The following is a 25,871-nucleotide window of genomic DNA, read 5'->3' on the forward strand; positions in this document are numbered from 1 at the left end:
TAAATCTCAACCCTCCAACCAAAGGAACCGTAACAGAATACCACCAAGCACCAGATCACGTTCTCACACACTATGAGTGGAAAAATTGGTGCCGAGTTGTGCAGACCACAACATTGTGGCCTATTTTTAACAAGCCATGACTTCGTGGTCCTGCATGAGAAATCAACAATTTTGCGGCGGTGCCATAAAGGTTGGATTAAAAATGTTGCCAAAAAAAAGAAATAAATCACTGCCTCCGAATCTTGGATCTCTCGGGGGTCTGATTGAATCCTCCTGTACCTCAAGGGCTCCGTGCTATTGCAGCCATTAGGCAGTTCCCGGAGATTCTCTCAATATGATCCTTAGCAGCCTTCGTGGCAGGGAGGCATCTAGGCAGGTCCATTAACGTGCGCGCGCGCGTCTCACTCTCCCGCCCAGAAAGCGGCTAAGAAGGAACCGCGGGGTTGTCGGGAGCTTCGTTATTACACCAGCAATTTCCCTTCCGGCCTCCCCCGTCTTGAATTTCCCACCAGGCCGGCCTGGAGGCGACTCCCTCCTGCCTCCCGCCCGCTCTTAACCGTCGGCGGGATTCGGGCCCCAGAAGTTCCGCCAACCCTGCGGCACTTCTGCCTCCAGCCCTCCTTCCTCTCCCGCGCTCTGCTCCAGGCATGAACCCTTTATTGTGTCTGCCGCGCTCACTCCTCCCCGCCTGGCGGGGCCTCCCTCGACCAACAGGCAGCGGTTGACCTCGTTTTGCGTCCCTCGAGAGGCTCTGCTTGGACTGCGTCGCGGGGACAGCCTGGTTTTCGGCCAGTCCTCCGCCTCGCCGTTCCAAGAACGGGAGCCTGGCGGCTGCTCCTTCCACAACCGCTTCCCAGGGTGGTTTCCCCCCGCCCCTAGGTAGGGGTGAAGAGAGGCGTGCTCGCTTTCATCCGTGCAACCTTAAGGGGCTCAGGAGGCCCACTTTTGCTCTGCCCTGCCAAAGCAACCCTCAAGTGGCTGTTATTCGGTGATAGAGCTGCTTGCCCGCCTGTCTTCAACCTGGTGCCCTCTGGGCGAGGTGGGAATATAATTCGCAGGACCTCCGGGATTATTCTGACAGATGGGATCCCAATGTATCTCGTGGAGCTCGGAGTTGTCTCCCTCCCCCGCTCCTTCATTCTTAAGTTTAACCACGGGTTAAGCAAGTAAATTACATTTCTAGATCCTCCCAACCGTCATAAACCAATATCCCGTTCACACAGGCTAAAGTTTGGTCGCCCAGCTGTATGGTATATTCGCACGCCTCCATTCGTGAAAAAACCCCTTCACCCCCGGAATTAGGCGCAGCCGAGAACAGCCTTTGCGGGGCGCTTTTGCGAGGCTCATTGAACCCCCCCTCCCCACTTTCCCCTCTGCGGACGTCTTAATTCCCCTTTTGTTATTCTCAAGAAGTTAAGTATTCCCTCAGGGTCCCCGCTCCCTGCCTTCCAAGCCAACTGATGCCGCCGTCCCTCCTCGCTAAGGCTTCCCTCCCTGAGGGCAGCCCACTCTCCCCAATGGGAAAACACCGGGGCGCCCGGCTGCCTCGGCACTTGCCCGCACGGTCCGGCGCTGCCCAGCAGAGCGCCCTCCTTTTACGCGGATCCATCTCCGGCCTCTTCCGCGTCCTGGCGGCCCCCTCCCTCGCCTTTCGGTGGGGAGATCCCTCTCCCGCTCTCCGGGTCGGCTCTTCCGTGGGGCGCCCGCCCCTTTCGCTTCCAGAGCCCTCCCTTCATCTCGTCCCGCCGCCGACCCTCATCGCTTTAATCTTGGTGGGCCGGGGAGGGAAGGCGGGGGACGTCAGTGCCGAGTGGGCTGGTCCAGGGCAAGGCAGGGCAGAGCAGAGCGAGGCAGCCTCGCTTTACACGGCTCCTTCCCTCCCGCGGGAAGCAGCAGCCGCCCTTCTGGACTGGCCGCGCCGAGGCCTGGCGGAGAGGAGGCTGGGACCGGCCGAGGTGACCTGAAGGGCTCCGCCGAGGCGCGCTCAGGGGCGCTTTCTTCCCGGCTCTGGGAATTGACTGGCCGGGAGGGAGACTGCGAGACAGCGGTCGTGGACGGCGGGTAAGTCGGGAAGTGGGAACGGCCACAGCTATGCGGCCGTTTCCATTCATTGTATCGAGGGGAATTGGGGAGCGAGGAGGAACGGAGAAGGCGGGCGGCTTTTACTCAGTCAACTTTCCTCCAGGCAATTCAACTTCGAATGGGGGACGAGGTGCGGGGTGGGATCGATTCTGCTTCGCTTGGGTATCTTGCAAACGGGTTATCACGCCGGGTAACATAAGAGCATGCAGGTTGCTGCCGCAGGAAGAATCACAGGCACGCGCCTTTTAGAAAAAGTGTTTGCCCATTGATTTCAACGGGATTCGTTTCTAAGGAAACCCCGCGTAGGACTGCAGTCTGAGAAGTTTCTTTTTTTAAGATGGACCCAAATTCCAGCCTTCGGGGTATTTATATGTGCCCGGGTGGGAAGAAGTGAGGAAAAAGGCAACAAAAGCATGCAGCCTACTCCGGCTGATTACGTATCGGAGCAGTTGGAGAGCAAAGTTGGGATCCTGCTAAGGGATTTGGCCAGAGATCTTCAAACTTGGCAACTTTAAGGCTTGTGGACTTTAACTCCCAGAATTTTCCAGCCAGGTGGCTGGAGAATTCTGGGAGTTGAAGTCCACAAGTCTTAAAAGTTGCCAAGTTTGGGGACCCCTGGGTTTCGCAGTTGGTGATCCCAAGAGTTGTGCCTAACCGACAATGGAATACGCACCATAAACCCACGCGGGAGTCTGCAACCCAAACCAACTTTCCTCTTTACCATTTTCCTCCTCTGCGGAACGAACCTCTGAGCCACCCCCATCCCCCCAAATTTAGCAGCTGTAACCGATCTGGCTTTCTAAGGTGCTGGAACTGCGCCGCCTTGTACCAACCCAGTTCTTCTCCCAGGCGGCGCGTTTGCTCTTGCAGAAGCCGTTTCTTCCCATCTGGCTGAACCCGAAGTGAGCGGGCTGATCAATCTGCCAGTCCTTTTATTGCTCGGCCTCCTGCTGTGGGTTTTCCAACACGGAAAGGAAGCGGGGCTGCTTGCATTGTTCGTGCACGGGGACCCCTTACTGGTTGGGTGACTGGCTGGGAAGGAGGCGTTTGTTTGTCTTTGTGTTTTTTTGTTTTGTTTTTTGCACTTGCATTCTTTGGGAGCACTTCCAGAATCCTCTCCTCTTCCTTCGCGCCTCTTTGTGTGTCAGGGAACTGTAACATTCTTGTTCCTTTTGCACGCATAAATTATAAAGGGGGGAAGGGGAATTACCAGACGCCTTGCATCCAAACCTTCCCAACTGCTTTTGTTTTTCCTTTTGGACTGGCTGCAATGCCCTGAAGGGGAAAATCGCAGGTCCAGGGGTTGTTCCATTGATTTGGCAGGAAAGAGGCTCTCCAGCCGCCTCCATGTAAACTTTGGGGCTTTTCTTATCCGTTCCCCTCCTCCACCTTCTGTTTTCTATTTGGTCCTGTACTTTTCCCTGGTTTTGAGAAAGTAGGAGACCTACTTCGACAACAGGATAATAAACAGTATCATTATTACAGGAAAAACGTTGGCTTATAGAATAGGTTTGTGGATGCTGTATTGTGCAGGAGGCCAAATAAGGAATTGTAGAACAAGAGAAAGTTTTATAACCACAGTATTGCTTGTAGTTTGATTTGGTGCAGGTCTTGCTCCTGTCTTTACAACTTCTTCAAGGTCACTGAAGTGTCTTTGGATTGACAACTAGCCTTTAGAAAGCCTCAATTACATAATGTGCACTTAATTTGATCATTAACCCTTTTCTTTCTCTATGCTAAAGTAGTCATGAATAGACCAGGCCTGGTTGAAGATGTAGCTTCTAGTGTATCAGTTATTTGGTATTTCTATTACTTGTTAACTTTTATTACTTCAAGCAGCATAACTGTTCAAATCAACTTCTACTTCCTGACCTTGTTACAACTGTATATTGCTTGCTTGATGGAAGAGAGAGCGCCTTCTTTTGGAACCTTTCTTCTGCATGGTGCTACTGTTGTTTTCTAGACTTTTAATATATATGAGGTTGCCAGCTGTGTCAGGAAGGGAAATGGAGAAAGATAGCACAATTAACAGTTGTTGTTCAGTACAAATTTAGAAAGAGCAGTTATGACCCCTAGAAAAAATGTATTTCCAAGTTGGGAAAATTGGACTGCTGTCAAGTAAAACAGTGGCAGTGGTGTTATCTGACACATTGGAAAAATGCTTTGTTTGTATTTTTATATCAATTTTCTGAATTGTTTATTATGTTATACTTGCATTTTTCTGAATGGTGGAATGTATTGCCCATTGCATACAATTTATTTTCTCAGAGAAGAGTGCACAAATATATAACTTAGGACTCAACATGTGTATTTGCAAAAAATATTTGCCAAATCTCCCTCCCTCCCTCCCTCCCTCCCTCCCTCTCTCTCTTTCTCTCTCTCTCTCTTTCTCTTTCTCCCATCCCCCCTTCCCAACCAAATTGATCACTGCACTGGTCAAAATGTTAAAATTTTACAAGTTGTGGCTCCAAAATAGGATAGACTACCAGTTCACACTCAGTAAAAAAACACTTCTATTCCTGTAGCATGTACAAACAAATGTATTGTACAATCATGTTAAATGATAGGAGTATTCCAGAATTGCACAAGACCAGACTTTTAGTCTTCTGGATGACCATGAAGATCTGTTTTTCCCATAAGCTTTGGGCTATGATGAGGATTAAGCATAGGGGGAATAGTCTGGTAGCTGGGATGGAAGACTATTTTTGTTTTTGTCTTTCTTTTTAGGGAAAGTTGCTCACAATCATTATATGAGATAGCCATCTACGTTTTGTACATAAATAAATACACATAGCACGTTGACTTATGGCCAAATTTGGGGTGGAAACTTTCATTGTTAAGTAGTGTGGTTACTACTTTTGTGCCTGATTTTATGAATTTAATGTGGGGTTTATTGCCATCGTTATTAAACAAATCATGAGGTTGTTAAGCAAATATGGTTTCTTCTATTGACTTTGCTTGAATAGAAGCCCCCTGGTAAGGTCACAAATAGTGATCACATATTGCAATGTGATTGTACTTATGACATTGCAGGATGTTGCAATGTCATAATTACATACACGTGACACTGATGTTTGTAAGCATGAGGACCAGTCATAAGTCACTTCTTGAGATCTGTTACAGGGGTCACTATGCAGATGCTTTGAATGGTCACTAAATAAATGCTTGTAAGTTGAGGATTTACTGTGTGCCATGAGTGCTAAGTCACTTTTATTTTAATCCACAAATCTCTTCTTCAGATCCATTTCCTTGGAAAGTGTAGGGGCATTTGTAGAATATGCCACAGTGCAACTGTCAAAAGAACCATGCCTTACCTGATTTTATTGGCAACACTTTGATGGGTTTTTTTTAATCAAAAGTTTATTAAGATCTCTTTTCAGCTGCTCAGATCTAGATCAGAAACTGTCACAATGCAAAACATGTGATCTTCCAGTTAGTATTATCTGTCTCTGCATGAGCTTTCCAGTAACTTTGAAATTTCCTTGATGTTCTTCTGCTGTGGAAACATTCCATTTTATGCAATGAGTAAAAATGTTCCGGGTTGTATTTTCTTAGGTAGGTCATGAAATAAAAGAATTGCCTATTAGTCACTAGCATATTATTGGTGCCATAGTAACTAATGGATGTTGGCTAATCTCAAAATTGAAGTACACTCTGCCTGGTCAGAATTTAGATGAGATATTGCTTCAAAATTTGAAGTTAGCTTGTCAGAAAGAGATCCTGAAAATGTAAGGACTTTCACTATAACATATGTAAGCTCAATGTTTGGAAGCTAGTCTAATAAAGAGACTATCATATGAAGCAGGCCCCTGATGGTGAGGCCTGCAACTGTCCTAAGATAAGCGGGTGCAAAGAATATGGGACTCTCCAACAATCATAAATATATTGTGATGTATCCAAGTGGCAATCACATGATCGCAAGACACTACAACAGCTTTTGTTAACTAACTTCAAAGGGTCTCTAAAGAAAAAAAGTAAACATGGAGTACATATATTAATAATAATTTATTAAACTTACATGCCTCTTGACTGCTAATGAGTGGTATGTCCATGAATGTGTTTTCAAGTTCAGCATTTTGTTGCTAAGCCTACTAAAGTCCTTTGTCAGTATAAAGAGCAAAAGCATTTAGTATCTAAAGTAAACTCTTTAAAGAACATTGAACTTAAATCAGTACAACTGAAATCCAATAAAATAATCTTTTTTTGCTTTGATATTTGTAAGTAATGCCAGTAAATTTGTCTGAATTTATAATTTGGGATAGTGTGAACAGATTGGTGCTTTTAGGAACATGGTTTGCTTCTTAAATGCCATTTCTTAAAATAATTATTCTATGTTTTATTTCATTGTTAGATTCTTTCTCTTTTCCTTTGCTTGGATTGTGAATTTACAGTTTTTTTAAATACATGAAAATATTGCTATGGTCTCTAAGCAAATATACCAAAGATGTCAATAATTTTGTTGTAGTAATTAAAGTAAAAGAAAAATATACGGGTATTTTTGAGATATGGGGTTACAAGTCTCATTATTTAATTCATGCAAGATGTTTTAAGGTTTGACAGCATAGCTATTTTTGTAATAATAGTATAGCCTATTTGTTTTGTTTGTTTTTGTTTTTATTGGGTTTATATGCCACCCTTCTCCCAAAGGACTCAGGGCGGCGCACAACATTAAAAAACACACATCCCAAAAGTTAAAAAGAAATTAAATACATATCCAAAAAAACCAAACCCAATTTATAGGACAATACATTTAAAAATGAGTTAAAATTAACAGGCCAGGCCTGTTGCTGGAAAAGCCAACTTTTTAGGGTGCGTCGGAAGGACCGGAGGTCAGGGATTATGTGAAGCTCCGGGGGCAGCTCATTCCAGAGGGAAGGCGCTCCCACAGAGAAGGCTCTCCCCCTGGGGGTCACCAGCCGACACTGTCTGGCCAATGGCACCCTGAGGAGGCCAACTCTGTGGGATCGTACTGGACGGTGGGAGGCTACTGGTGGCAGTAGGTGGTCTCGCAGGTACCCTGGGCCTAAGCCATGGAGCACTTTAAAGGTCATAATTAATACCTTGAATCGCACCCGGAAAACAACCGGCAACCAGTGCAGGCCGCCTAAAAGGGGTGTAACATGGGAGCACCTAGGTACCCCCATGATAACCTGCGCGGCCGCATTCTGGACCAGCTGAAGCCTCCGGGTGCTCTTCAAGGGCAGCCCCATGTAGAGAGTGTTGCAGTAGTCCAGGCGAGAAAGGACGAGGGAATGAGTGACTGTGCACAGAGCATCCCGATCCAGGAAGGGGCACAACTAACGTACCAGGCGAACTTGGTAAAAGGCCCCCCTGATCATGGCCATCAGGTGTTCTTCTAAACTAAGCCGTGTATCCAGGAGGACTCCCAGATTGTGGGCCCTCTCTGAGGGGGCTAAAATTTCTCCCCCTATCATCAAAGATGGAACAAGATGTACAAATCGGGATGACGGAAACCACAGCCACTCAGTCTTGGAGGGATTGAGCTTGAGCCTGTTCTTCCCCATCCAGATCCGCACAGCCTCCAGGCATCAGGACATCACGTCGAGGGCATCGTTTGGGTGGTTTGGGGTAGAGATGAAAAGTTAGGTATCATCAGCATATTGATGATACCGTACCCCAAAACCACGGATGATCTCGCCCAGCGGTTTCATATATATGTTGAACAGGAGGGGTGAGAGAACCGACCCCTGGGGCACTCCACAAGTGACGCGCCTGGGGGTCGATCTCTTCCCGCCAGTCAACACAAACTGCGACCGATCCAACAGGTAGGAGGAAAACCACCGTAAAACGGTGCCCCCCACTCCCAACCCCCTGAGTCGTCGCAGTAGGATACCATGGTCGATGGTATTGAAAGCCGCCGAGAGGTCTAATAGGACCAGGACAGAGGAGCAGCCCCTGTTCGGGCCCGCCAGAGATCATCGAGCAACGCAACGAATGCTGTCTCCGTGCTGTTCCCGGGCCTGAAACCCGACTGAAACGGATCCAGGTAGACAGCTTCATCCAGGTACTGGGGAAGCTGACATGCTACCACACTCTCGACAACCTTTGCTACAAAGCGAAGGTTGGAGACCGGACGATAGTTGGCTAAAGAAGCTGGGTCCAGGGAAGGCTTCTTAAGGAGGGGCCTCACCACCATCTCCTTCAAGGCGGTGGGAAAGAACCCCTCTCTCAATGAAGCGTTGGTAATCGCCTGGAGCCAGCCTCGTGTCACCTCCCGGGAAGCCGAAACTAACCAAGAGGGACACGGGTCCAGCACACGTGGCAGCACTGAGTCTCCCCATAATCCTGTCTATGCCTTCGGGGGTCACAGGGTCAAACCCATCCCAGATTGTCTCCTCAAGATTCATCCCCGTTGGCTCGCCCAAATCTACCCAGTCAGAGTCCAAGCCTGTCCGGATCTGAGCGATTTTATCCTGCAGATACTGAACAAATTCTTCATCCCTACCCTGCAAGGGGTCTTCCCCAGTTCGTTGGTTAAGTAAGGAGCGGGTCACCCTAAACAGGGTGGCTGGGCAGTTATCTGCGGACGCGATAAGAACGGAAAAATGTTGCCGTATTGCCACTTCTATCGCCACTAAGTAGGATTTAATATGAATTCTTACTAGTGTTCGATCAGATTCGGACCGGCTGGCCCTCCAGCCACTCTCTAGGCGTCTTTTCCGGTGTTTCATCTCCCGGAGCTCCTCGGTAAACCAGGGAGCCACCCGGGATTGACACCGGGTCAGAGGCCGCAAAGGCACAACGCGATCCAAGGCCCCAGCGGCCGCCCTATCCCAGGCTTCCACTAGGGCTTCGGTCGAGTTGTGAGCAAGGGATTCAGGAAAAGTCCCAAGCTCCATCAGGAACCTTTCAGGGTCCATCAGGTGCCTGGGGTGGAACCATCTAGTGGGTTCCGCCTCCCTGCGGTGAGGGGTAGCGGTATGGAAGTCAAGCCTGATGAGGAAATGATCAGACCATGACAAGGGTTGAATAGAAATATCCCCTAAATCTAGATCATTCATCCACTGCCCAGAGACAAAAATCAGGTCGAGCGTGTGTCCCCCATTATGGGTGGGGTCTTGAATTAACTGAGTTAATTCATCCAAATACTTCTTGGTTTCTTTATATTTGATGATAATTTTTAACTTCTGCCCTCAAGTTATGGCCCTGATCTTCATATAAAAAAACCTACAGTTTTAGTTTGAAAAGCCTGAAATAATTATAACTCATTTTATCTTGTTTTGATCTCTTGACATAAAAAGGCCCAGTTAGTTCTATCTTGGTTCTCAACTGCAATTTTATTATAACAACTTGGGGGGGGGGGGGAATTATGAACAGGCATAACATAATCACAATTGTTTGTCAACAGAGTTGTCTACTTTAACTTAAGTACTTAGATGTTTAAAAATACATTTATTCAACTATTTTACCATTGTGCCTATTTATAAATCAGTGAAAATGATTTCATTGAATCTTTAAAAGACAGGTATGGATGACTCATTGCTAATTAGTCAAGACAGTTTTCACTTGATACTTGAATATGAATGTGTGAAATTTACTTTTAGGAAAAACAAGCATTTTCTATTTATGGAAAGAGAGTGCTAAAGTACTTGTTTTTATGAAACCTCATGGATTTGAATAGGAGCTGGATGTACAGTAAGTGTGAAATATACTGCGGACACCTTATTTCTTTTTTTTATTCTACATGCAAATTACCAAAAGTACACCAGACCCACAGTGGAGAATGATGGTGACAGCATTATGCTTTGGGGCTGCTTTTCTTCAGTTGGAAATGAGACTTTAGTCAAGGTGGAGGGAATTATTAACACGTCCATTTATCATGTCATTTTTGGCTCAAAACCTTCAGGCCTCTGCTAAAATGAAGAGGAACTTTGATCTTTCACCTTTCAACACCACATCAACCCCAAAGCATACCTCCAAATCAACAAAATAATGGCTTCACCAGAAGAAGATCAAAGTTTTAGAATAGCCCAGCTACAGCCTAGCCCTGAATATAATTTAAAATCTGTGGTGTGATCTGAAGAGGGTTGTATACAGGAGATACCCTCACACTCTGACAAATTTGGAGAGTTTTTGCAAGGAAGAGTGGGTAAATATTCCCAAGGGAAGAAGTGCTATGCTGATGGGTTCCTACCCCAAAATACTGAATGCTGTCATAAAATGATAAGGTGCTTCAACAAAGTACTAGTTTTAAGTTGAATATTTATGCAACCGTAGGTTTTTTATGTTTATGTTTTTCCCCTAGAATGGGTCTTCAACCTTAAACACACAAAGAGCCATTTGGACCTGTTTCCCACAGAAAAGAAAACACTGTGAGGCACAAAACCTAGGTGGGTATGGCCAATTCAACGTCACTCATTCCCAGTCACATGACCACCCCCTAGCCACGCCTACTCAGCCGGTCATTAGGGCAGAGAACCGGTTGTTAAACCTCGGCAATCACAAGACCCTTTTGACCTCCCTTCCCCCCTCTCTCCCCTCTCCGTATCTCTCTCTGTCTCTCTCTGCCTCCCTCTCTATCTCTTCCCCTCTCCCAGTCTCTCTGTATCTCTCTGTTTCTCTCCCTCTCTCTGCATCTCTCTATATCTCTCCCCCTTCTATCACCCCCTCTCTGTGTCTCTCTTTCCCCCCTCTATCTCTGTATCTCTCTCTGTATGTATGTATATATGTGTGTGTGTGTGTATGTATGTATGTATGTATGTGTGTGTGTATATATATATTTTCGTAGATTTTCATGGGTGTAGGTATGCTGGTTTTGTTGTATTCGGGTCTTTTCCCGTGTAAGGTTGAGATTGTCTTTGCAACGTTTCAGCAGGATCTCACCTGCCATCTTCAAGCGTGGGCTTAAAATGGATTAAAATACAACAAAACCAGCATATATATGTGTGTGTGTGTGTGTGTGTGTGTGTTACAACCCCTGGTATGCCCAACACAAATATATATATACAAATATATATATATACATACATACATACATACATACACACACACACACACACACACACACACACACATATATATATATATATATATATATATATACAAAGATATATGTTCTGTATATCCATCCCCTCCCACCAAGATATACAGAAAGACGGCAGCTCCAGTCACACTTTAAAACCACAGCCTGAAGATGGCGAGTGAGATCTCGCTGAAACGTTGCAAAGACAATCTCAATCTTGCACGGGGAAAGACCCGAATACAACAAAACCAGCATACCTACACCCGTCAAAATCTACGAAAACATATATATATATACACATACATACATACATACATACATACATACATACATACAGTACTATGCAAAAGTTTTAGGTAGGTGTGAAAAAATGCTGTAAACAAAGAATGCTTTCAGAAATATAAATAATGATTTTTTATTTCTGTCAATTTTCAAAACGCAAAGTGAGCAAACAAAAGAAAAATCTAAATCAAATCAATATTTGGTGTGATCACCCTTTGCCTTCAAACCAGCATCAATTCTCGTAGGTACACTTGCACGAAGTCAGGGATTTTGTAGGATTATAGTCAGGTGTATGATCAACCAATTATACCCAACAGGTGCTAATGATCATCAATGTCACATGTAGGTTGACACCCAGTCATGTACTGAAACAGAAACAGCTGTGTAGGAGGCTTAAAACTGGGTGAGGAAAAGCCAAACTCTGCTACCAAGGTGAGGTTGTGAAAGACAGTTGCATGTCATGGCAAGATTGAGCACAGCAACAAGACACAAGGTAGTTTATACTGCATCAACAAGGTCCCTCCCAGACAAAGATTTCAAAGCAGACTGAGGTTTCAAGATGTGCTGTTCAAGCTCTTTTGAAGAAGCACAAAGAAACGGGCAACGTTGAGGATCGTAGACACAGTGGTCTGCCAAGGAAACTTAGTGCAGCAGATGAAAGACACACATCAAGCTTATTGCCCTTCGAAATCAGAAGATGTCCAGCAAGTGCCATCAGCTCAGAATTGGCAAAAACCAGTGGGACCCAGGTACACCCATCTACTGTCCGGAGAAGTCTGGCCAGAAGTGGTCTTCATGGAAGAGTTGCAGCCAAAAAGCCATACCTCCGACGTTGGAACAAGGTCAAGTGACTAAAGTATGCACGAAAACATAGGAACTGGGGTGCCGAAAAATGGCAGCAGGTGCTCTGGATTGATGAGTCAAAATTTGAAATATTTGGCTGTAGTAGAAGGCAGCTTGTTCATCGAAGGGCTGGAGAGGGGTACAAAATGAGGGTCTGCAGGCAACAGTGAAGCATGGTGGAGGTTCCTTGAACATTTGGGGCTGCATTTCTGCAAATGGAGTTGGAGATTTGGTCAGGATTAATGGTGTTCTCAATGCTGAGAAATGGATAATTATCCATCATGCAATACCATCAGGGAGGCGTATGATTGGCCCCAAATTTATTCTGCAGCAAGACAACGACCCCAAACATACGGCCAAAATCATTAAGAACTATTTTCAGTGTAAAGAAGAACAAGAAGTACTGGAAGTGATAGCATGGCCCCCACAGAGCCCTGATCTCAACATCATCGAGTGTGTCTGGGATTACATGAAGAGACAGAAGGATGTGAAAAAGCCTACATCCCAAGAAGATCTGTGGTTAGTTCTCCAAGATGTTTGGAACTGCCTACCAGCCGAGTTCCTTCAAAAACTGTGTGCAAGTGTACCTAGAAGAATTTCTGTTGTTTGAAGGCGAAGGGTGGTCACACCAAATACTGATTTGATTTAGATGTTTCTTTTGTTCGCTCACTTTGCATTTTCTGAAAGCATTCTTTGTTTACAGCATTTTTTCACACTTGCTAAAACATTTGCACAATACTGTGTGTGTGTATGTATGTATGTATCTATGTATGTATGTATGTATGTATGTATGTATGTATATGTATATGTATATGTATATGTATATATATCTCTGCATCTCCTCTCTCTCTCTCTCTCTCTGAAAGCTCCGGCTTTTTCCTTGAGGCTCTTCACTACTCCTTTTCTTTTTTCTTGGCAACTTTTTTGAAATCCGTGCTGGCTGAGGAATGAATGTGAGCTGCGGTGGAGGCTTCTCTTCAGGTGACCCCCTCAATCTCCTTTCGTGACCCCCTGGCCGGCTGTGGCGGGGCTGGGAGGGTGCGCATCAGCAGGAAGACCCTCACTGAGCAGCCGGACTCGGCCAAAGCACAGAGAAGGTGCACATGAGGCAGGCGGCCACTCGTTTGAGTGAGTCTCCCCTCCGGTCTCACCACAGCCACATGGGGGAGCAAGAGGAGGAGGGGAGGAGGAAGAGGATGGTTGCCTGAAAGGAAGCCTCCGCCAGGATTGCGCTTGTTTCTCAGCCAGCACAGATTTCAAAAAAGTTGCCAACAAGAAAGAAAAGTAGTGAAGAGACCGAAGGAGAGCTTGCCGGGGCTTTCTGAGAGACAGAGAAGAGACACAGAGAGGGAGAGGGAGATACACACATACACATACACACACATTCACAGACACACATATAGAGAGATACAGAGTGGGAGACCAGCCGATGGGCGAGCGTCTTTGGCGAGGGTGCTCCGCCTTTCTCCAAGCCTGATTCCCGAGTTGGGTGTGAGAGGTTCAGCAGGGTCTCCCCCTTTTCCCGTTGTCCTGAGCTTCTTTACCCCTCCAGCAGACCAGTGCCTCCGGTAGCTTTCATTGTAAAGCGTCTTCTGGGCGCGAAAGTCCCCCATGCAAATTTTAAAACTGCGGCTGGACGCTGCGGGACCATCCCCCTTTCTGTTGTCCCCTGCTCCTGGATCCCATTCCCACCCTGCTAGCCCTCATGTTAGAGAGGCAGGTGTCAGTTGTGGCCAGTGTCTTGGGGCAGAGAGTGGTTTGTCCATCTCCCCAAACAACCAAGGCACACCCAGCACCAACAAGGGCCGGAAGAAGCTCCAGCAAGAGTGAGACACCAGAGAATCGGCCACGGCTGCTTTTCCATCCCCTCCATCACCCTTCTCAGGCTAGATGAGAAGTGATTGGGAGGAGAGGCCGAGGGATGGGGACACTGAGTGGTGGGATCACCTGACAGGGAGCCCCAGCAGAGGACCCAAAGAGCCGCATGCGGCTCTGGAGCCACGGGTTGCCAACACCTGCTCTAGAAGATTTCAGTGTGTTTTTCAATTGAATTGAACAGTATGTCTTATATTAAATATGAAAACAATTTTGAAATGATTTTTTTAACATATCAAAAACCTGGCAGGGGTGTTAGACTTTTTAAATCCATTATATATATTTAATGTTCACAGTATTGTCTTTATTTATTGCTGCTTTCCTTTTATTTAATCTTGCCCCATTTTAACCCCTAGGGCTGGTTATGTCTGGCAAGCTGCAATCCTCCTTTATTCTTTGAAGACCTACAATGACTTAATGCAGTTGGAATTGATTTGTCTTTAACCAGCCTATGAATTTAAATCTGGACAGTCCTAGTCAACCAACTTGATAAAGAGGTGTCTACAAATATTTTTTCTCATATCTAATATTAATAGCATGTAAAGAATATATAGCTGAATCCAAGATGAAACATAGAGCTGAGAAATCATAGAAAGCAGATCTAGAAAATATGTATTTTGTTACCTGGAACCTCTTTCCACAATTGGAGCATAAAGCAAAGTGCAAAGTAGAAGTCTGGAATAAAGTTGCAAAAAAGTAGGTGCAGTTACATAGGCAGTTGGCCAACTTGACTTTGAAAGCATTTTTAGAAACTCTTAACAATTATTGCTTAGAGAAGAATCATGACATCTGGATATACTTTCAAAGCTTTGATCTGTATGGTTGGCTATTTTAAAATGTTCTGTGCTACAATTTCCATGTTAAGTTCTGTGCCTCTTGAAATGCTTTCTAAGACTAAAAGCAGCCTGAAGCAGTTTTGAGAGTAAAACATTTGAGATGAGACTGTACTATGATCAGTAAATATATTAACTGAATATATTAATTATACTGTGATATAATTGCCTGAATCTTACACTATAATATATACTTGTAAACTCAAAATTAAGACCTATTTGATAGATAGATAAATAAACAGATAGATATGCACACACATTAAATGTTACAGCACTTTTTTCTGAGGAAAACCTCAGAGTTATGATATTAGTATATCATATTTCTAAATATTATGAGTATATGCTTACAAATGTATTCATTCTTACCCGGAACTGGATTTAATACATAGGACTGCACTGGAAAAGATATGAACAATCAAGATGTGAATCTTCTAAATACCCAACTGCATGCAAATTAGGGATTTTTTAGTAATTGTATAATGACTGAAAAGTAACACAGAACTTTGAGCTCATTTTTGCATTCTGTTCTACAGTACTGCAATACAAATTAACTGTGGAAAAACAAAGACTTTACTGAGTGAGATACCATCCTTCCTTAGCCTGCTGCTTTTACCCATCTTGGCTAAGAATTATGGAAGTTAGTCCAAGACATCTGGAAGGCAACATAATAGCAGAAGATTGTTACAGAATATTTTATTTGGAAAAGAATGTCTGAATATTTCATAGATTTTTTTTCATCTTAAGGCAAAAAACTCTTATGTGGATTGAAGCAATCTGATAAAACGCAAATTATCCAGAATAAAAATTGTAAAATCCCCATTCCCTTCTATCAGCTTGGACTCGGGAGGCAGAAAATAGATGGGGGCGAGGCCAGTCAGAAGTGGTATTTAACAATTCTCCGAACTACTCAAAATTTCCGCTACCGCTTCTCCAAAACTGGTCAGAACCTGCTGAATACCACCTCTGGGGCAAAGACTTTAGTTTTGCGAACTTTTTTTTTTAAAATCACTGCAATTTAAAAAGAGAAATACAGAGAAAACCATCTACAAAAACAATTTTAAAGAAAGCCCTAAGATAGTAAGCCTCACAGGGGACAAAGTGATAAAAGGAAAGAGGTAACGTGTGAACCTAAGGCCAGTTCTGAAGTGCTCAGATGCTTATATATCACTGCAAAGTATGGAGAAGAATTAGAACTTGGCATCCTAGTACTAGAAATATATAATTTGTTCAGAAAAATATATATCCATAAAGGAGGCTATGTGTGTTACCTTACATGTAAAGAATGACTAAAACTCCATAGAGATTGGGAGTTAGAAATACGGAAACATTGCCAAAAACATCTAGGGCATATTAAGGCAGGGGTGTCCAAACTTGGGAACTTTAAGACTTGTGGACTTCAACTCCCAGAATTCCCCAGCCAGCATAGCTGGCTGGGGAATTCTGGGAGTTGAAGTCCACAAGTCTTAAAGTTCCCAAGTTTGGACACCCCTGTATTAAGGAAAAAGAAACAACAATGACAAGCAGAAATAAAGGTTAAATCTTCACAAATCAGAGGTCTTCTATAATTCTTGATACTGTGATTAATTTCAAATGTTAGATCTACAGTAGTATTTGGTATCTAGAAGAACATATGGATCCTTAATAGCAGTAGTTAGCTGTTCTAACATGTTTGATAGTCTTGTGGATTTCAGACAAAATAGAACTGAAATAGTACATGCTTAGGTCATAATGTTGCAACTTCTGAATTGTGTCATTAGAAGAAAGTCAATTAAAACCATGCCTTGCTAACATTCTCCGAGGTGCCCAGAATACACGAAGCAACATGTTCAGTTGTATTAATCGCATTTTAAGATCAGAAGAAAATAGTTTGACTTTAAAAACAACTGATTTCCAAGAGCATAACAGTTGTGGTCATAAAGGTCAAGTAAATTATCAATTTCATCTACTTCCTTGAACTTCTTAAAAAGCTAATTGAAAAATATGCAAAAAATATTTAGAAAGATGCATCTAGCTGCATCTACAAGAAAACATTGTCTGGAAAGCAGCAAAAAGTACAGAAAAGTAATTGTATAAATTACTTCAGCTACTGAATATAGTTGAAATAAAAACAAAGTTTAGGAAAAGTTACAGGCACCAGAAATTATCGTGAATACCACATAAGGATTTTTTTTTAATGCACTGAAAGATAAAGACATGCAATGATAGATAAAATGTGTATACTCCAGTACTCTGGAACGGAAAGTAAATCATAAGAACATTCAAACATCTTTGTATATTTCTAATGACAATATACTCTTATCACGTATCCAATATTTTTAATATTCAATTATTTGGCACAAGTTCCATATATGATTTCCTGAAGATGGCAGTAGATTCCTTACTTAAATTATGAGTTTTTAGTTTTTCAGCTGAAAGCAGAATTTCAAATTAGAATATAATTAATATATTGTTCCCTGAAATTCCTGCTGTGTCCTTAAAAGATGACAGTAACTACAGTTCATTTGAACCCAATTCCTCTCCCCTCGTGTATCAGTGAAGATTAACCTGAAGTGTTTATGTTTATCCAGTGTAAAAATAAGACTTGAAGATTTTACTTGAATCTAGTATAACTTGATAATTTTAATTTTGTAAAGGATTCCAGAGTGCTATCCAAAACTCGAGAATGAGATGATTCTACAGTGTGGGCGCCATCACAGAAAAGCTCTGCCTTTGGACCCCAGCTCTTCCCCCTCATGCAACAGTTGCTGAGAAAACTAATGGGTGTACCTATTAAATCAATACAGTGAAAATAACTTGACCATTTTACTTTTATCTGGTATAACTTGATAATTTTAATTTTATTTAATGGTCACTTTTAAAGTTTTACTATTGTATATTTAAGTTCAATTTGAAGATTTCACCTTTACCTGACACAGATAATATATAAGCTATTTTAAAATTGCACAGAATAGATGTGGAGTCAATGCAATAACATGAGTCATATTATTTCTAGAATTATTTCTGTAATGTAGGGAGGGTGTTTTTGCCCTTAATAATTGCCTGCAAATATTCTTGGCAAATAAAAATGTCACTTTTAGAGGTTCAAGGAGTTCAAAACATAGCCACTTTATACAGTATGCGATCCAACTCCTGGTGTTAGTGGCTGGGAGCAATGAGAATAGAGCAGGGGTGTCCAAACTTGGGAACTTTAAGACTTGTTAAGCAGAGCTGGCTGGGGAATTCTGGGAGTTGAAGTCCACAAGTCTTAAAGTTCCCAAGTTTGGACACCCCTGGAATAGAGCATTGGTATGTGGTAGAGAAGAGCAGTGGGCAATTTCCCTCAGTGCCTGAGGCTGTTCTAGAAGCTATTCTGCTCTTTCTCTAGTGATGGCAGCTGAGGTACTCAGGGTAATGTGTTTCTTCAGCTGCAAACACTAGCATTGAAATGCATCGGTTGCCCCAACTGTTTCAAGAATGTCAAGTACAGCTGATTCATAGGTAATCTCCCTCCATCTTTCACCTTTTGCCCTGACTTGTGGGAGTCATCAGCATTGGAGATGAATCTGGAGATCCTTGTCATTTCTCTCAAACTCCCAGTCTTGCTCAAGATTATGTTTTAGTTAGTAATTGAGACTAGTTCATTATGAAACTTTGGAACAGCTTGATAGCTGCAGTGTGTTGGAGAAGAAAAGTACAAATGTTGCTATTTATCTTTTAAAGGTCTTCATAATGTAGGGCAACCTTTCCCATCTCAGCAAATAGATCAAAAAGTTTAAAAGTGTCATCTTAGCATTTTCAGGTCTTTTGAAATATCCTGATTTTATCTATCTTTCCTGATTCCATTTTATTGATCAATATCTACCGTGTTTTCCCGAAATTACGACATGTCCTGATAATAAGAACATGCCATATTTTTCCTGTGGGCAAAAATATACGCCCTCTCCCAATAATAAGCCCCCTGGACAACCCCCCCTCCAGCCAGGCAGAGCACCACTCACCAACCTAGCAATATCCCGAAGGCGCAAAGCCACAGGAGCTGAGGGGAGGGGTGCAAAGGTGCTCACATTACTTGATGCCTTTGGGATACTGCTAGGTTGGGTGGCGCTTTGCCCAGCTGGAGCGACGGGTTGCCGGGCAGCTGCTCTTACAACACCCCTTTCCAGCTGGGCAGAGCGCCACTCACCAACCCAGTAATATCCCAAAGGCGCTAAGCCGCGTGACACTGCCCAGCTTGAGAGGTTGCATGAGCACTTGTTCTGCCTCCAGCTCACGTGCCTCCCTGCCTCACCATGCCCAATTCTCCCTGCAGGGCTGGGCCATCATGCTCCGAGCATAACCAGCTTGCAAACTCCAGAACTCTGCTGCCGAGTCTTCCGGCAGCGGCTGCTCTGGGACTACACTCTATGGTTGTGAGCTGGCTGTGGAAGACTGCCAGCCCACAACCATAGAGCGTAGTCCCAGAGTGGCCGCTGCCAGAAGACTCGGCAGCGGATCTCCGGAGTTTGCAAGCCGGCTATGCTCAGAGCATGGCAGGGGCACCCTGGCCCAGCCCTGCAGGGAGAATTGGGCATGGTGAGGCAGGGAGGCACGCGAGCTGGAGGCAGAACAGGTGCTCGTGCAACCTCTCAAGCTGGGCAGAGTGCCACGCGGCTTAGCGCCTTTGGGATATTACTGGGTCGGTGAGTGGCGCTCTGCCCGGCTGGAAAGGGGTGTTGCCGGGTGGGTGCTCGTGAGCATGGTCACCTAATGACGGCTTTGTTGCGCTGCTGCGACAGTGCAACACAGCCGTTTGCCCCTGAGGCTGGGCCCGGCTCTTCGGGCACCCGCTCACAAGAGAGCAGCCACCCAGGAACCCCAAACCAATAAGCCCCCCCCCCGATAATAAGGCCCAAGCAAAATTTGGGGGTCAAAAGAAAATAAGACCCTGTCTTATTTTTGGGAAAACACGGTAGCCTTTGAAGGCTTCAGTGAAGGGGAACATTCTTCATATTCCATTCTCCTGGTTGACAACTCTTACTGTGGGGAAATTCTTCCAGTTAATCTGGATCAAATGTATTTCCCTGTGGTTTCAATCTACTGCTTCTGCTCCTGGAGCCAGAAAAAAAAACCCACTACTATCATATGACAGCCTGTTAGTATCTGACATTAAAAATAAAATAAATAAAAGATAAATATACTTCACAGATCTCCAAAACAGTATCTGATGGAAGAATGAAGGGAAAGCAGAAACTTTGATTTAGCTTGGGGCAGTGATCTTATTCTGTTCTGAGTGCATCTCTCATTCAAAATTTGTACATTGTCCTTTCCAATTTGCCATTTTCTTTATATGTAGATACTCAAATGTTCTTCTGTGGGATTTATTTTCTACTTTGTCCTCTTGCAAGCACATGTGATTGTATCTGTATAAGCATTTTGGCATTGCTTCTTATCCCTCATGACATTTTATAGACAGTCTACTTCAGCTATTTTAATTTATTATTAGTTACCAACTTCTTCTTGTTTCTTCTGACAACTCAGTATCTTTGCATGAAAAATCTAAACAAAATGCCATTGGGACTTTCCTCAATAAGGTCCATACATTTTAACATGATTTTCTTTGAGGTACTGATCATCTATAAATCTTGAAACAGTCTAACAGAAACTGGCTGTATCCATTCATCTTATTCCCAGTTCTGTTTAAAATCTAACAAATCTGAATTGGCTCAGGCAGTTCCTGAGCCCCCTGAATGTACTTAGAATAAAACTATACCAGTTTTATGCATATATGAAGTCAATTCAGAGGAAGCACCTACAACATTCAGATTATGCAGCTATAAGCATACAGGGGACACAGTGGCTCAGTGGCTAATATGCTGAGCTTGTCTATCAGCAAAGTCAGCAGTTTGGTGGTTCGAATCCCTAGCACCGCTTAATGGAGTGAGCTCCCGTTACTTGTCGCAGCTTCTGCCAACCTAGCAGTTCGAAAGCATGTAAAAATGCAAGTAGAAAAATAGGGACCACTTTGGTGGGAAGGTAACAGCGTTCCGTGCACCTTCGGCATTTAGTCATGCTGGCCACATGACCACGAAGACATCTTCAGACAGCACTGGCTCTTTGGCTTTGAAACGGAGATCAGCACCGCCCCCTAGAGTCGGGAATGACTAGCACATATGTGTGAAGGGAAACTTTACCTTTAAGCATACAGCTGTATTTCTGCAGGTAATTAATAGAAATTACGGTATTGTGATTATTTTCTTTCACCTTTTACAGAATTATCAAATGTCCTTGACTATATACATTCCTAATGTTCCACTTTATGTTGTGTTGAGAATGAACTGTTGCTATATCCAGTGAAGCTGGATTATGCCTCCAGCTCTTCAGTTTTTAGCTGTCCTGCTAAATTATGTGGAACATGTAATTAATAAATAGGCTAGAGTGTTCACTGGAGACAATTGGAGGGGATGGTTTAAAGACAAATGTTGATGAGTAATGATGAGTTTTGGCTGCAAAATGCATGCATTAATACATTTTTAAGTGTCAACAAAATTATAGTACAACTACTTCTGTAGAATCTTTGCTTTAGTCACTTCTGGGGATGAGTAATCTTCATAATTTCAGAAAGATAAATCTTTTTCTGTCTGTTAACATTCCACTTAACATTTCCAATATAAAATAAACATGGATGTCACACAAAAGAAAGAATGAATTTATTCTCCATTGTTCCAGAATGAGAGATCAGAAACAGTACATTCAGACAGGAGCTTCTTCAGGCTAGACATCAGAAGTTATTTCCTGATTATATAAACTGTCAGCCAGCAGAACAGGCTGCAACATGATGTGGTAAATCCTATTTCACTACAAGACCTTCAAAAATGGTCATTTATTGGAGATGGTCTTATAGATCCTACCTTGAGCCTATAACATTGAAATATATCATCTTCCTTCCAACTCATGATTTTAGAAAGAATATACACATAAGAACAATAGAATTCCCAGAGATTCCACTACATTCATCAATACGTGCTTTAGGAAAACAGGATGTAAGCTTCAAAGCAGAAATGAGTGTGGGAAGGAATAAAAATCTAAATCACGAGCTGGGCAGCAAATAAATTTTATAAATAAATATTTGAAATGCCTTGATAAATCAGAGTAGTAACTTTATAAATTGCAGTGAACTCCCTCAACATAAAATCAGTACAGCATTGAAGAAGTCAATTTTTTTAGCTTGTGGTTCCACATTTTTGCAAGTTTTAAGAAGTTTGCTAGCCACCTCTCATAGATGGTCCAATTCTTTTCAATGTATTTTGTAGGGGGTTAGACTTTGCAGTATTTTTTGTTGCTCCACAGCTCCAAAACTATCTGTAGTGTTTCAGTGTATAATCAAAGTATGTTTTAAAGTATAATTAGAGCATTTGTGAAGCATTTTTAGGTACATTAGAAAACCACATTGATGTGTAAGTTCAGCTGAATTGATATTGCTGTTCACTGGACAATTTTGTAGGTCTCTTGATTCCTATTAAAAATCCCAGTGAAATGAAGCCAATTAACAATTTTTAATCTCAAAATACTATATCCTTTTAACAACAGAATAAAAAAGCATATGCATGAACATGAAGTAGAGGCGTGATATCTAAAGGTCCTAAAAGGAAGACTTTTGGGGGAGAGGCCTTTGTCCTTGCAAAAGTAATGAAATGGACGTCTGGGTATCCTCTCTAGAGATTCAGCTAGATGGACCATGTAGTCTAAACTACATGGAAGTAGTTGATGCTACCTTCCTAATTCTTCTAATATATTACAAGCATTGTTCTCCTTAATAGGTACTTCACAACATCACAATAGGTACTTCACAACATTATTGTTTAGTCTTGATGGAAGACTACATAACATAAAAAATTGAAAATAAGTTTTGAATTGCAAACTCCTACAGTCTGACTCTTGACACAATTATTTGATTCCTGGAAAGCAGCATCTACATCTGTAAACTTGCATAGTTTAAATCACCACATAATATTTTCCTCCCTTCATTAAATGTAGTTCAATATGCATTTTATTTCTGCATTGAATTGTTCAGTATCTTAATTATCAATGTTGGTGTGGAGCTATTTCTTAGATCAGGAGGTTGATAGAATTTTTCTCATTACAAAAGTGGCAACGTGGAAAAAAAAGTACTAGTGATTCAAAAATATGTCTAACTTAAATATTGGAGTCTGCGAATGTTAATGATTAAACACCAGGCTCTGCATTTCCAGTAACTCTTTTTTTTTAACCTTAAATATTTTACCAATTAAAATGCAATGGAAAGATTTTATCTAGTCTTTTTGAGAAAATGAGATGTTAGAATGCAGTAATTTTAGGTTTTGTCTGCAGCAAAGGACTTCGTTTCTATATTTAATATAAGAGGGTATTTTCTGATTAGTGTACTCAGAAATTTCAGGTTTAAGTTCTGCTGAATTTTTGGTTTATGTATATTAGTTGGTATTTTGGAAGAGATTAAATATGTAGCTGCTATTTATTTATTTAAAATTCTTCGAAGTAATATTAGTGGATAACATATACGCTTAATTTAAATTCATGGTTTCTGATCTAGGGTACAAGACTATTGATGATTCACACAGAATATCACATGCAGGAACCACAGTAAAAAAAAAATAGGCCATTATTTTCAGATCTTGAAATTATCCCTTGATGTCTTGGTGAATATGGACATTACTGCTTGTAAATATCACAAGATTTCAAGTTAGTGCATCAAAATCTTGTGGAATCTCATGAGATCCTAGCCATTTTATTTATAAAAATTGTAAAGTTTAATTGATTTTAGGTCTAGCAAACCATATAGGTTTCATGATGCCCAAAGGCATGTTAAGATTTTGTGGCAGTTCTCAAAATCTTAATAATGTATTGTGTAATTGAAGGAAAACTTAGGAACCATTGTTTTAAACAGATGCATTTCTTTTTTACTTGTGGGCCTCTCAGTGTGCCTCTTATTTGCTGAGGTGGGCAATGTATAAATTGATCAACGAATAAAAGCCGTTCGAAACACGAATAAGCAACTGGTTGCTAGAGACATTCAGCCATTTGAAATTTTGAAAATGAAAACTGTATGTTAACAATTGTCCTGCAGTCATAATTCTTGCAATCATAATTTCAGATCTTATTAGAGAGATTCATATTACAACTTCAACTTTTATCCACCTGCCTCTCCCCTGTTTTTAAGAGGCTATTCTTTTTGATAATATCTGGAAGTAAAGAAATAGCGGTCAATATACAAGCAGAATGCTCCCGAAGCTAGGAAATCTGTGCTTTGGAATTTGTGGCTTTTTAAATCTTCTAAACATGGATTTTTTTCACTTCCCATTCTAAGAATCTTAGAAAAGCTTATGTGGAAGTCAACAGGAAATCTTATGCATTCATTATTAAGAGAAGATATTTTACCTTCTGGTCACCTTTCCCCTCAGCAAACAGAAAGCTTATTGTAAAATTAAAAAGGCAGGAAATACAGTTTTTAAGATGGGAAAAAACTTAGTTAAACAAGAGAGAAATTTCTCCCCAGTGGATTTCAAAATTTGGCATGGGTTCTGCATTGTTTCAAAGCTAAGGTTAGCAGATTTTCATGATGTTTCAACTCAACTTTTTAAAGCAAGAAAAAAACAGATAAATAAAACCATACAATACAATATTAAAACAGTAGAATGCAACGACAGTATGAATACCTTTTGCGACCTCTACAATAATAATTTAAAGCGAATTGTACAAAATCTTAGCTATTACATTTATGTGCTGCTTTTAGACAGTGGGCAGTCTTGTGGACCCCTTCGCACCCTTGGGTTTTTATGTTGATGGTACTGTCTTCCTTTGCTTCCTAAACTTGGCACCCTTCATATTGTTGGTCAAGAGCCAATCTGTAATTCGTTTACCTGGCGCTAGAACCAATCAATAACACAAGGTTGAGGAAAGTGGGAATTTATCACTTTATTTCTGATCAGAAGCAAAGGGGCTCTCCATTAGCAAACAAAGGAGCTGGGAGGAGCACTGAGCAGGACTGGTGTTCTGTTTTTATACCTCAGGATGCAGGAAATTCAAAACAACAATATGATTGTTTACAAATTTATTATCAATACAGCATGTGTATACAGTAAGTGATGCTATTACGTGTATACGCCGTGATGTTCTTAACATGACCTATACCAGCGATGGCGAACCTTTTTTGGTTCACGTGCCATAAGGGGGGAGCGCAGGGGGGTCATGCGTGGGCGTGCTACACTCAATGCAATGCGCAATCCCCCCAGTGCGCATGTGTGGTGCTCCCCCCCATTTCTCCACGCCCTCCCCATGCTCCAGAGGCTTTATAAGAGCCTGGAGAAGGCGAAAACAGCCTCCCCCACCCTCCGGAGGCCCTTCGGAGGCTTCAGGGACCCTTAGGAGGCTTCCCTGAAGCCTCTGGAGGGCTTAAACTGATCCTCTGAGCAAACTGGAAGTTACGTCCGGTTTGCTCGTAGGGTCCTTTTTAAGGGAAGCCTCCTGAAGGTCCCTGAAGCCTCTGGAGGGCTTAAACTGACCCTCCGAGCAAACCGGAAGTCTGTTCCCGAACTTCCTGTTTGCCCAGGGCTGGTTTTTTGTGCTCCGGAAGCTTCAGAGAAGCTCCTGAAGCCTCCGGAGGGGCGGGAGCTCTTTTTGCCCTCCCCAGGCACCTATAAAGCCTCTGGAGCCTGGGGAGGGCAAAAATGGCTTTTAAAAAGGCTGATCTCAGCTGGCCAGCGCCGGCATGCATCTGGACCTATACCATCTGGACCCCTGCTTGCCCATCAACCCAAGCTAAAATAGGCTTCTAGGCACTTTTCTAACCTTATCCTATGCATCTAGCTATGTTTCTCTGGTAGGGTCTGCTTTCAGTGGTTCTTATCAAGTGTGCAGATCTTGTTCTGGTCTAGCTAAGCTGCTGGCAGCTTCCTGTTCTGAGTTCTGAGCAGACAATCCGAAAGCAGATTGAAAAAAATTGAAAAGAATATGTTCCTTTT

General features: G+C 42.7%; 1 protein-coding gene across 1 annotated transcript in view; it reads left to right on the forward strand.

The window, feature by feature from the left end:
- Window positions 1–1,264: 1,264 nt before the first annotated feature.
- LHFPL2 (LHFPL tetraspan subfamily member 2) overlaps window positions 1,265–25,871 on the forward strand; it is a 117,735-nt gene continuing 93,128 nt past the window's right edge. Inside the window, exon 1 of the mRNA XM_081940401.1 lies at window positions 1,265–2,061. The gene's annotated coding sequence lies outside the window, so the exon portion shown is untranslated. The remainder of the gene's footprint in view (window positions 2,062–25,871) is intronic.

The sequence above is a fragment of the Natrix helvetica genome (assembly GCF_964273705.1).
Source record: "Natrix helvetica genome assembly, chromosome: 2".
NCBI classification, from domain to species: domain Eukaryota; kingdom Metazoa; phylum Chordata; class Lepidosauria; order Squamata; family Natricidae; genus Natrix; species Natrix helvetica.